Genomic DNA, 9303 nt, shown 5'->3' with positions numbered 1-9303 from the left:
TCGTGTTAAAGAAGAACAACAAGTGGCGCATGTGTATAGACTACACAAGCCTCAACAAGGCCTGCCCTAAAGATCCCTTTGCCCTGCCGAGGATTGACCAAGTGATAGACTCCACGGCCGGATGCGAGCTGTTGAGTTTCTTGGATGCCTACTCAGGATATTACCAGATAAAGCTAGATCCGGACGACCGCCTGAAGACCGCCTTCATCACGCCATTTGGAGCCTTCTGCTACCTGACAATGACATTCGGCTTAAGAAATGCTGGTGCCACTTTTCAGCGTTGCATGCAGAAGTGCCTCCTCAAGCAACTCGGCAGAAACGCTCACGTCTACGTGGACGACATTCTGGTGAAGACGGAGAAGCGCGGCACCTTGCTGGAAGACCTCAAAGAAACGTTTGAGAACCTACGCCGGTTCCAAATCAAGCTCAACCCCGAGAAATGCGTGTTCGGAGTGCCAGCCGGCCAGCTCCTAGGCTTCCTGGTCTCCGAACGCGGCATCGAATGCAACCCGGTGAAGATCAAGGCCATCGAGAGAATGGCGATCCCCACCAAGCTTCGAGACATCCAAAAGTTCACCGGATGCTTGGCCTCCTTGAACCGTTTCATCAGCCGGCTCGGAGAGAAAGCTCTCCCCCTCTACCGCCTCATGAAGAAGAGCACTCACTTCGAGTGGCACGACCAGGCCGACCAAGCTTTTCACGAGCTGAAGAAGATGTTGGCCACGTCGCCCGTCCTAGCGGCGCCGACTGAGAAAGAGCCCATGCTCCTTTACATTGCCGCAACCAGCCGGGTGGTCAGCACCGTCATCGTAGTCCAACGCCCAGAAGAAGGCCGAGCCCAGCCGGTCCAGAGGCTGGTGTATTATTTGAGCGAGGTGCTGTCCGCTTCAAAGCAGAACTACCCGCACTACCAGAAGATGTGTTACGGCGTGTACTTCACCGCCAAGAAGCTGAAGCCCTACTTTCAAGAGCATCCCGTCATGGTCGTATGCACCGCCCCGCTGGCCGAGATCATAGGTAGCCGGGACGCATCCGGCCGGGTGGCGAAATGGGCCATCGAGCTGGCCCCCTACACAATCTTATACCAGCCCCGCACCGCCATCAAGTCCCAAGCACTGGCTGACTTCCTCGTCGACTGGGCCGAGACCCAGTACCTGCCGCCGGCTCCCGACTCCACCCATTGGCACATGCACTTTGACGGGTCGAAGATGCGCACCGGCTTGGGAGCAGGCGTCGTCCTTACCTCTCCCAAAGGCGACAAGCTCAGATACACGCTGCAGATTCACTTTGCTGCCTCCAACAATGTAGCCGAGTACGAGGCACTCATACACGGGCTCCGGCTTGCCAAGGAACTCGGCATCCGCCGGATCCTATGTTATGGCGACTCAGACTTGGTGGTTCAGCAATCATCCGGTGACTGGGACGCCAAGGACGCAAATATGGCAAGCTACCGCTTCCTGGTTCAACAACTCAACTGATACTTTGAAGGATGCGAGTTCCTCCACGTACCGCGAGCCGACAACGAGCCAGCCGATGCCCTGGCTCGAATAGGCTCGACTCGGCAAGCAATACCAACCGGCGTTGCTCTACAACGCCTCCTCAAGCCGTCCATCAAGCCGTCTCCAGAGTCCGATTCCATCTTCGTACCGCCTGACCCCGACGCGGCCGGGTCCGGCTCGAAGAACCAAGCAGGCGACCCCGGGACTTCAGTAGTCGGCCCAGGGACTTCGGCAACCGGCTCGGGGACTGCCACACCCGGCTCAGGGACTGCAGTAGCCGGCCCGGGGACTGCACCAACACAACAGCCGGCAGCCGACTCCAGCATTTCACCACCCAGCCCGCCCACCCTGGTGGCAGTAGCCACATTGGCAGTAGGAGAAGTCGCGGCTCCGTCATGGGCTCAGTCCATCCTCAACTTCCTAGTAAACCAAGATCTGCCGGCTGACGAAACAGAGGCAAGACAAGTCCAACTTCGAGCCGGAGCATACACAATCGTCAACAGAGAACTCGTCAAGCACAGTGTCACTGGAGTCCTCCAACGGTGCGTCGAGCAAGAGAAGGGCATTGCAATCCTCAGAGACATTCACCAAGGAGAATGCGGCCACCATGCGGCTCCAAGATCACTCGTCGCCAAAGCTTTCTGCCATGGTTTCTTTTGGCCGACTGCTTTGGATGATGCCAAAGAATTAGTTAAATATTGCAAAGGGTGCCAACTCTTCAGCTCCAAGCAACACATGCCGGCTTCGGCACTCAAGACCATTCCCCTCACCTGGCCCTTCGCCGTTTGGGGACTGGACATGGTGGGCCCATTCAAGACGGCGCGCGGCGGCATGATGCATTTGCTCGTCGCCGTGGACAAATTCACCAAGTGGATTGAGGCAAAGCCGATCAAGAAGCTGAATGGGCCGACTGCTGTGACATTCATCGCAGACATAACAACTCGGTACGGCGTGCCACACAGCATCATCACAGACAACGGCATGAATTTTGCCAAAGGAGCCTTGGCACGTTTCTGCGCAGCCCAAGGTATCCGGCTGGACTTAGCGTCCGTCGCCCACCCGCAGTCAAACGGCCAGGTCGAGCGAGCCAACGGCCTCATCCTCTCCGGCATCAAGCCCCGACTGGTCGCACCACTGGAGCGTTCAGCCGGCTGTTGGCTCGATGAGCTGCCGGCTGTCCTCTAGAGTCTACGCACTACCCCAAACAAGTCAACCGGCTTCACTCCTTTCTTCCTCGTGTACGATGCCGAGGCGATCATCCCAACCGACATCGAGTTCGACTCGCCCCGGGTAACCATGTACACGGAGGCGGAGGCCAAGGAAGCACGAGAAGACGGCGTCGACCTGCTGGAAGAAGGCCGGCTGTTAGCCCTCAGCCGGTCTGCCATCTACTAGCAGGGTTTGCGCCGCTACCACAGTCGGAAGGTCAGGCCAAGATCTTTCCAAGAGGGCGATCTTGTGCTCCGGCTGATCCAGTGAACAGCCGGCTAGCACAAGCTCTCGGCCCCTTGGGAGGGCCCCTTCGTCATCAGCAGAGCTCTAGGCAACGACTCCTACTACCTAATCGACACGCAGAAGCCGAAGGCACGCAAGAGAGACGACTCCGGCAAGGAGTCGGAACGACCATGGAACGCCAACCTCCTTCGAAGATTTTACAGTTGAAATGCAGTATGTGTCACGCTAACTTTTGTACTAAATACGAGACAATAGGCCCCCCGAGGAGGGCTCGAGAACTGCCATCTTTTATCTATGAATGAAAAGTATCATGCTTATGACCTTGTCATTTCATTTACTTGTTCCGTCCGGCACCGGGTTCGACTAGTCGGCCTAGGGACTGGCCGACTGGAGTTATATTAGAAGTCCTACCCGCGATCAGACATGTAGTGTGCCGACACCCAGGCTTAGCTCTTGTGAAAGTCGCAGTTCGAAGAACCGGCTGTCCGGCTGGCAAGAGTCAAAAGCAGGAAAGGATGCCCACACGAAAAATGGCCAGGGACCAACGGACTAATATAACGAAAGCCGGTTTGCCGCCTACCACCGACCGACTACCAGAGTAGCCGGCCGGCCGGTTTCCATTCACTTCACTTCAATCCAAGAAAGCTCGAGTACTTGCCTCCCCAAAGAGGGAAGGTGGCAAAGGAAAAAGCCTAAGGATAAAAAGCATACACGAATGGAAACCAAACATGCACATAATAATATTTACATAAAAGACCTCCAAGAGGCCAGCATTCAACATAGTTTGGATACACCCCCAGTGGGTGGAACTGCGAAAGCTTAATAAAGATTGTTCAAAAGGCAACAAGCAGGAAAAATAAGGACGGCAGGTCAAGCTGGCGGAGCGACCGACGAGCCGGGCTGGTCGGCGGAGACGGTTGTGCCGGCTGAAGGAGTGGCCGGCTGGCGAACCTCGGCTTGATCACCGCCTCCCACAGAGGGCGCGCTTCCACGCGCCTCGTTGCTGGAGGCATGGTCAGCCTGAGGCCGGCAGGTTGTTCCACCAGCCGGCTCGACGTCTTCACCGTCCTCTTCTTCGTCATCCTTGCCCTCGTCGCTGGAGGCGATCTCCTCTGCCGAGTCCTCGCCCACCGCTGGGTTCAGCCCGAACCACTCCTCCGGCTGGGCAACACCGTCATCATTGATTTCTGGTGCAAAAACGCTAATGTCGGTGCACTCGGCGATCGTCGAAGCACGCTGGGCGATAGCCGGCCGCACCTCCTCCAGCTCCGCGTCGGCCTCCAGCCGCCAAGTGCGCAGCTGGTCCAGGTTCAGCCCTGGGTACCAAGCTCCAACGAACTCCAACGCCCGCCCGGCTCCAAGACGGGCCGCCGATGCCTTCCAAGCTTCAAAGCGACCGACTGCGACCTCCAGCCAGTCGGCAGTCCGGCTTGGGGTGCGGGGGATCGTCTCGCCGGGCCAGAGGGCGGCCAACACCTGCGCCCCGACACATTGAAGCCGGCGAAGCATCCGTTGAGCCGGCTGCAGCCGCGCTTCAACAGCCAAGAGCTGGTGCTCAAGCGTCCGATTCGCGTCCGGCGCGATGTTGACCCTCGCCTAACGGCGTGCCTCGCGATGGGCCTCGATGATTTGGGCGGCGAAGGCGGAATAGCTAGGAAAGTAGTCTGCACAAGAAAATAGGCAGCAGCACAAGTCAGGCCAAAAACCAGGCGACAAGGGGCAGGAGAGGAGCGAGGAAGGCGGCTTACCGTCGATCAAGTCCTCGATGCGGCCGAAGCCTTCATCCAGCGCTCGCCGGGTCTCAGCCTAGCTCGCCGCCTCGGTCTCAAACTCTGCCTTCAGGGCGGCCTCGCTATCCTGCGCTTTCTGCAGGGCCGCCTTGTGGCTCTCCTCCTGGTCAGCCAGCTTCTTGGCCAGGCGATCACGCTCCTGGACCAAGGCAGCGTACTCAGCATCCTTGGAACGAAGGGCGGCCTGCGCTTCGCCGAGCTCCCTCCTCAAGTCGGCGTTGGCCCCTGAAAGCACGAAAGAAGAAAAGAAAAAACCAATGAGGAAAAATTCATCAAGGAAGATCCGACCCGACTGCTCAGCAGTCGGCCCGAATCTCGGGGACTACACCCAGTGGGTGCGCTGACGCGCCCCCACAGGAGACAGACAAGATCAAGCACTTACTTCGGCTGTTGACCAGGTCGTCGGTCTTCCGACCCAACTCCTGAGCCTGGGAGTTGAAGGCGGCAGCACGGGAGTTATGATATTCCTGGAAGTTCAGACAGGAAGCAAAAATAAGGTAGTCGTCAAGAAAGATCCGACCCGACTGCTCAGCAGTCGGCCTGAATCTCGGGGACTACACCCAGTGGGTGCGCTGACGCGCCCCCACGGAAGAAATCAAGAGACCAAAGCGGCCAAGAATGAAAGACTCACCCGGATGGCGGCCCGCGTCGACAGGAACTCCTGGGTGTACTGCTGCAGCAGGGCGGCCTGAGCTTGAAGCCGGCTCCGGACCTCTTGAGCCGCCACATTCAGCTCGCCAGTCCCCCCGCTGGGAGTCCACTCGAACGAGGCGGTGCTGGCCGCCTCCAGAGCCTCCGCCGACTGGCCGGCGCCCGCAACTCGGTGCGACTCTGGCGGAGCGGCGCCTCCCCCTGTGCGCCGACGTGTCACCGGCTGCACCTCGAAGCCGGCTCCGTCCTCCGGCTCATCCCCGGCCGGCTCCTCTGGCACCGCTGACGATTGGCCGCCTTGGCCCGCTCCGGTTGGCGCTGCCGGCGGCGCTCTCCCCGCGAAGACCACGAGGTCCTCCCTCCTCTCCATCAGCGGCGGGTCTTGGACGATTTCCTCCGCTAGGGGCAATGGGGTGTCAGGGGCCACGGCTCGGAGGGGAATGGCGAGCAGCGGAGGCTGGTTACGCGAACCCTCCGCCTCTGTTTCCGTGGTCGCCGCCTCCGCCTGGGCCTTGGCTGCCGCGTCGGCCTGCTCCCTCGCCGCCTGGGCGGCCGCTTTTTCCGCCGCCTCACGCTCCTCCCGTGCCTCACGGGCGTTCCGCTCCGTGGCCTCCCTGAGGTCGGCGCGGGGGTCCACGCGGCGGGAGCCCGAAGACCCTCCAGTCGGCCCAACTACGGAGCCGCCCGGACCCCGCTCAAGGGAAAGCGGCGCCCTGTCCAGCGAGCGGGAAAAGGTTAGGAAGAATGTTCGAACAAGAGAGAACGATGAAAGGCACGTGACCAGGCAATCGACGACTTACGCTGAGACCGCCTGAGGCTGCTTCACCGCCTTGCGGAAGCGGGCCACTTTCGCGGCCGCCTCATCTCGTTTGGTCGTCGCGGTGGAGGCTTTGGACTTCTTCAGCCGACTGCCGAAGAGGGTTGACGCGGCCCGACGCTTCTATGCGCCGCCGCTGGCAGCCGGCGCGGTGGACGAGCCCGCGCCCTGATGGTCGGCCGCCGGCTGGCGACGCGGGGCGACTTCGGCTTCGGCATCATCCGGCTAGTCCTCGAAGCCGGCGGTAAGCCCTGTGCCTCCGGGCTCGGCGTCGTCCCCCACGACGGCATCTTCCATGGCGGCCGCCCCCAAATCCGGGTCGTCGACGTCGTCCACCGTGCGGTCGGGGACGAACTGGCGTTCTATCCCTGCTGCCCCGGTCGTCGGCGGAAGAAGGGGGTTCTGCTAAGAAGAACAGACCGATCAGAAGCCGGCCATCATAAAGCCGGCTACCAACAAAAAGAAGAAAGAGAGGAAAGCTTACCACGGGCGGAGGGTTGGCGCGAGAATATGGCACCTTGCCGTATCGCCAGTCCTCGGCGAGCTTGCAATTGGAGATATGATTTACCATGTACGACACCTCTGCATGAGGCATCTCCCTGGTGCTCAGCCGGCTTGGGTCGAAGCGGCCGCTCATCTGACACATCATGTGGGGCCGGCTTTGGAGAGGAAGTATCCGGCGCTCCACGAAGGCGGCCACCAAGTCGGCCCCGCTCAGGCCTTCCGACTGGATCAACACCCGAAGCCAGGAGACGGAAGCGTTCCCGGCCTGAGACAGTGACCTGGACCGAAAACTCCATGAGGGATGCCTCCCAGCCGGCGGGCCGGCTACGTAAGCTGGCAGGTTGACGTGGTCTCCTTGCTGGGTGACGTTCTTCACATAGAAGTACGACTTCTGCCAGATCTTCACCTACTGGATCAGGGGGATGGGCGGGAACGGGTTGTTCTTGCCCGACCTCCTCATGGCAATGAAGGCCCCGCAGGGGGCGGGCACGCCTGTGACGACGGTGCCGAGTTTGCTCTGGAAGAATTCCCCCCAGAGCTATAGTGTGGGGAGCAGCCCCAAGAAACCTTCACAGAGAGAGACGAAGGCCGACAGCAGCATCACCGCGTTGGGCGTGAGGTGATGCGGCTGAAGATTGTAGAACTCGAGGAAGGAGCGCGGGAATCCGCTCGCCGGAAGGCCGATGCCACGCAGGAAGTGCGAGCGAAAGACGACCCGCTCGCCCTCCTCCGGTGCTGGCGAGATCTCCGTCCCTGGCGCCAGGCGGACCCGCACGAGGTTGGCGTCGGGCAGGCGCCGAGTCTGGCGGAGGAACTCAACATGGTCCTCATGGACGTTGGAGCCATCCCACGAGCTCGACAGCACCATGGGAGCAAGACGATGTGGCGGCGCGGCGGCGCTGAGACGGGAGGCTACGGCGGCAACGAGAGGAAGAAAGTAGTACGAGAAGGGGCGGAGCGAGAGAGAGCATGCGAACCTCTGTCTCTCCCCCTCCTCCCCTACTTATAGGCTCGCGTGGCGGAGCCGAGGAGGCGCGGCGTGGGAAAACGTGGGGATCGATCGTGCCCACTCCCCCACGTCCCGCGTTTATTGCGCCCTAAACGGCGAAATAAAATCGCCACGGGAAGGCGAGCGGTCCACCTGGGCCACAGAAGACCAGCGTTCGGGCCGAGGCCTAGGAGTGGCGGGCCCGGGCCTGCGGCGGCGTCCGGTCACACGCGTGCGCTGGCAGGGTCTCGCTGCCACGTGGCCCGCGGGAGGGCCCGTGGTCAGCACGCGGGTCGACCACTTTCCCGCCTGCAAGACGCAGGGCTCCCCGAAATCGGCATACACCAGCAAAGCCGGCTCTTAAGGGTAGGAAGCTGACCAAGCTTCTCGTCCCTTTGTCCGCCTCGAAGCTCGATCAGCTTCGGGGACTACTGTCGGAGTAAATAGCCATGGGTAGCCTAGCCGGCTTCCCCTGGCCCTTCTAAAAAAATTACGAGCCCGTCCAGCTCTCAAGAATCCAAGACATGGGGCCGCCTTCCCCTTGCCGGCTGTCACCCAGGCCGGCTTTCGGAAGGCGGCCCGACTTTAGCCCTCATGAAGAAAGCCATGGGAGGGCCGACTTCGAGAAGCCGGCCGCGAGGAGGCCGACTCCAAGAAGCCGGCTCCCATAAAGCGGTCGAGACCGTACCCTCAAAGTTTGCATCCACCTAGCGGCGATGAGACGGGGCGTGGCTACAGTAAAGCCTGCCACCCTCAAATCCCGGAGCACGCCTGGCACAGTGCGCCGTACGGGTGGCCATGACCCGTCCGACGCAGCACTGTTTCCACGTTGACCCTGATGTCATCCACGACGGGCTACCAGTACGGCCCGCGGGCAGTGGGCCCCTGCGGGCAGAGAGACACCCGAAGGCGGCCTGGCCTCCCCCAGTCGGCCCAAGACGGAGCCGGCTCTCTCCAGCCGGCTTGCCACCCCCTCGAAGGAGACGCCCCATTAAGGAGACAAGACGCGGTGAGGCTATAGTGGTCACCCGCCGGATGGCGGCACTGTAGCCACACTTACCTCGGCAAAGCCCTCGTCACCAAGATAGAGCAACAGTAACCAGCCGCCGACCAGGTCCTGGACGGTGGGGGCTACCTGTCGACCAAGGGGCCGGCAGTCGGCGGGACCCACCAGTCGATGGGCCACAGCAGCCGGCGCAGAAGCCGGCGAGCGCAGTCACAGACGGCTGGGCCCCGCGCCCAGTCGGATTACCATTGTACCCCCGGGGGGTAGGCCTATATAAACCCCCCGGGGCACCCATGCAAAGGGTTGGACCCCCAGCTAGTTTTAGACACCACACAAGGAGAAGAAGCAAGCTAGCCATGCCCTTCTTCCTCCTCCCACCGAACAGCTCAAGGAGCATTGTGTAGCCACTTGTCCATCTAGTGATCATGCGGAGACCCCGCAGAGCAGCAGTAGGGGTGTTATCTCCACGGAGAGCCCCGAAGCTGTGTAAGATTCGCCGGCGTGCATGTCTTCGCCTCATCCCGTTTCTAGGCACCGGCGACGTCTTACTGGCTTCCACAATGATAAGCTACCCGTTGGCATATGTCGCACCT

This window comes from Triticum urartu, chromosome 5 (genome assembly GCF_003073215.2).
Source record: "Triticum urartu cultivar G1812 chromosome 5, Tu2.1, whole genome shotgun sequence".
Taxonomy (NCBI): domain Eukaryota; kingdom Viridiplantae; phylum Streptophyta; class Magnoliopsida; order Poales; family Poaceae; genus Triticum; species Triticum urartu.
Note: the sequence above shows the minus strand (reverse complement) of the source record.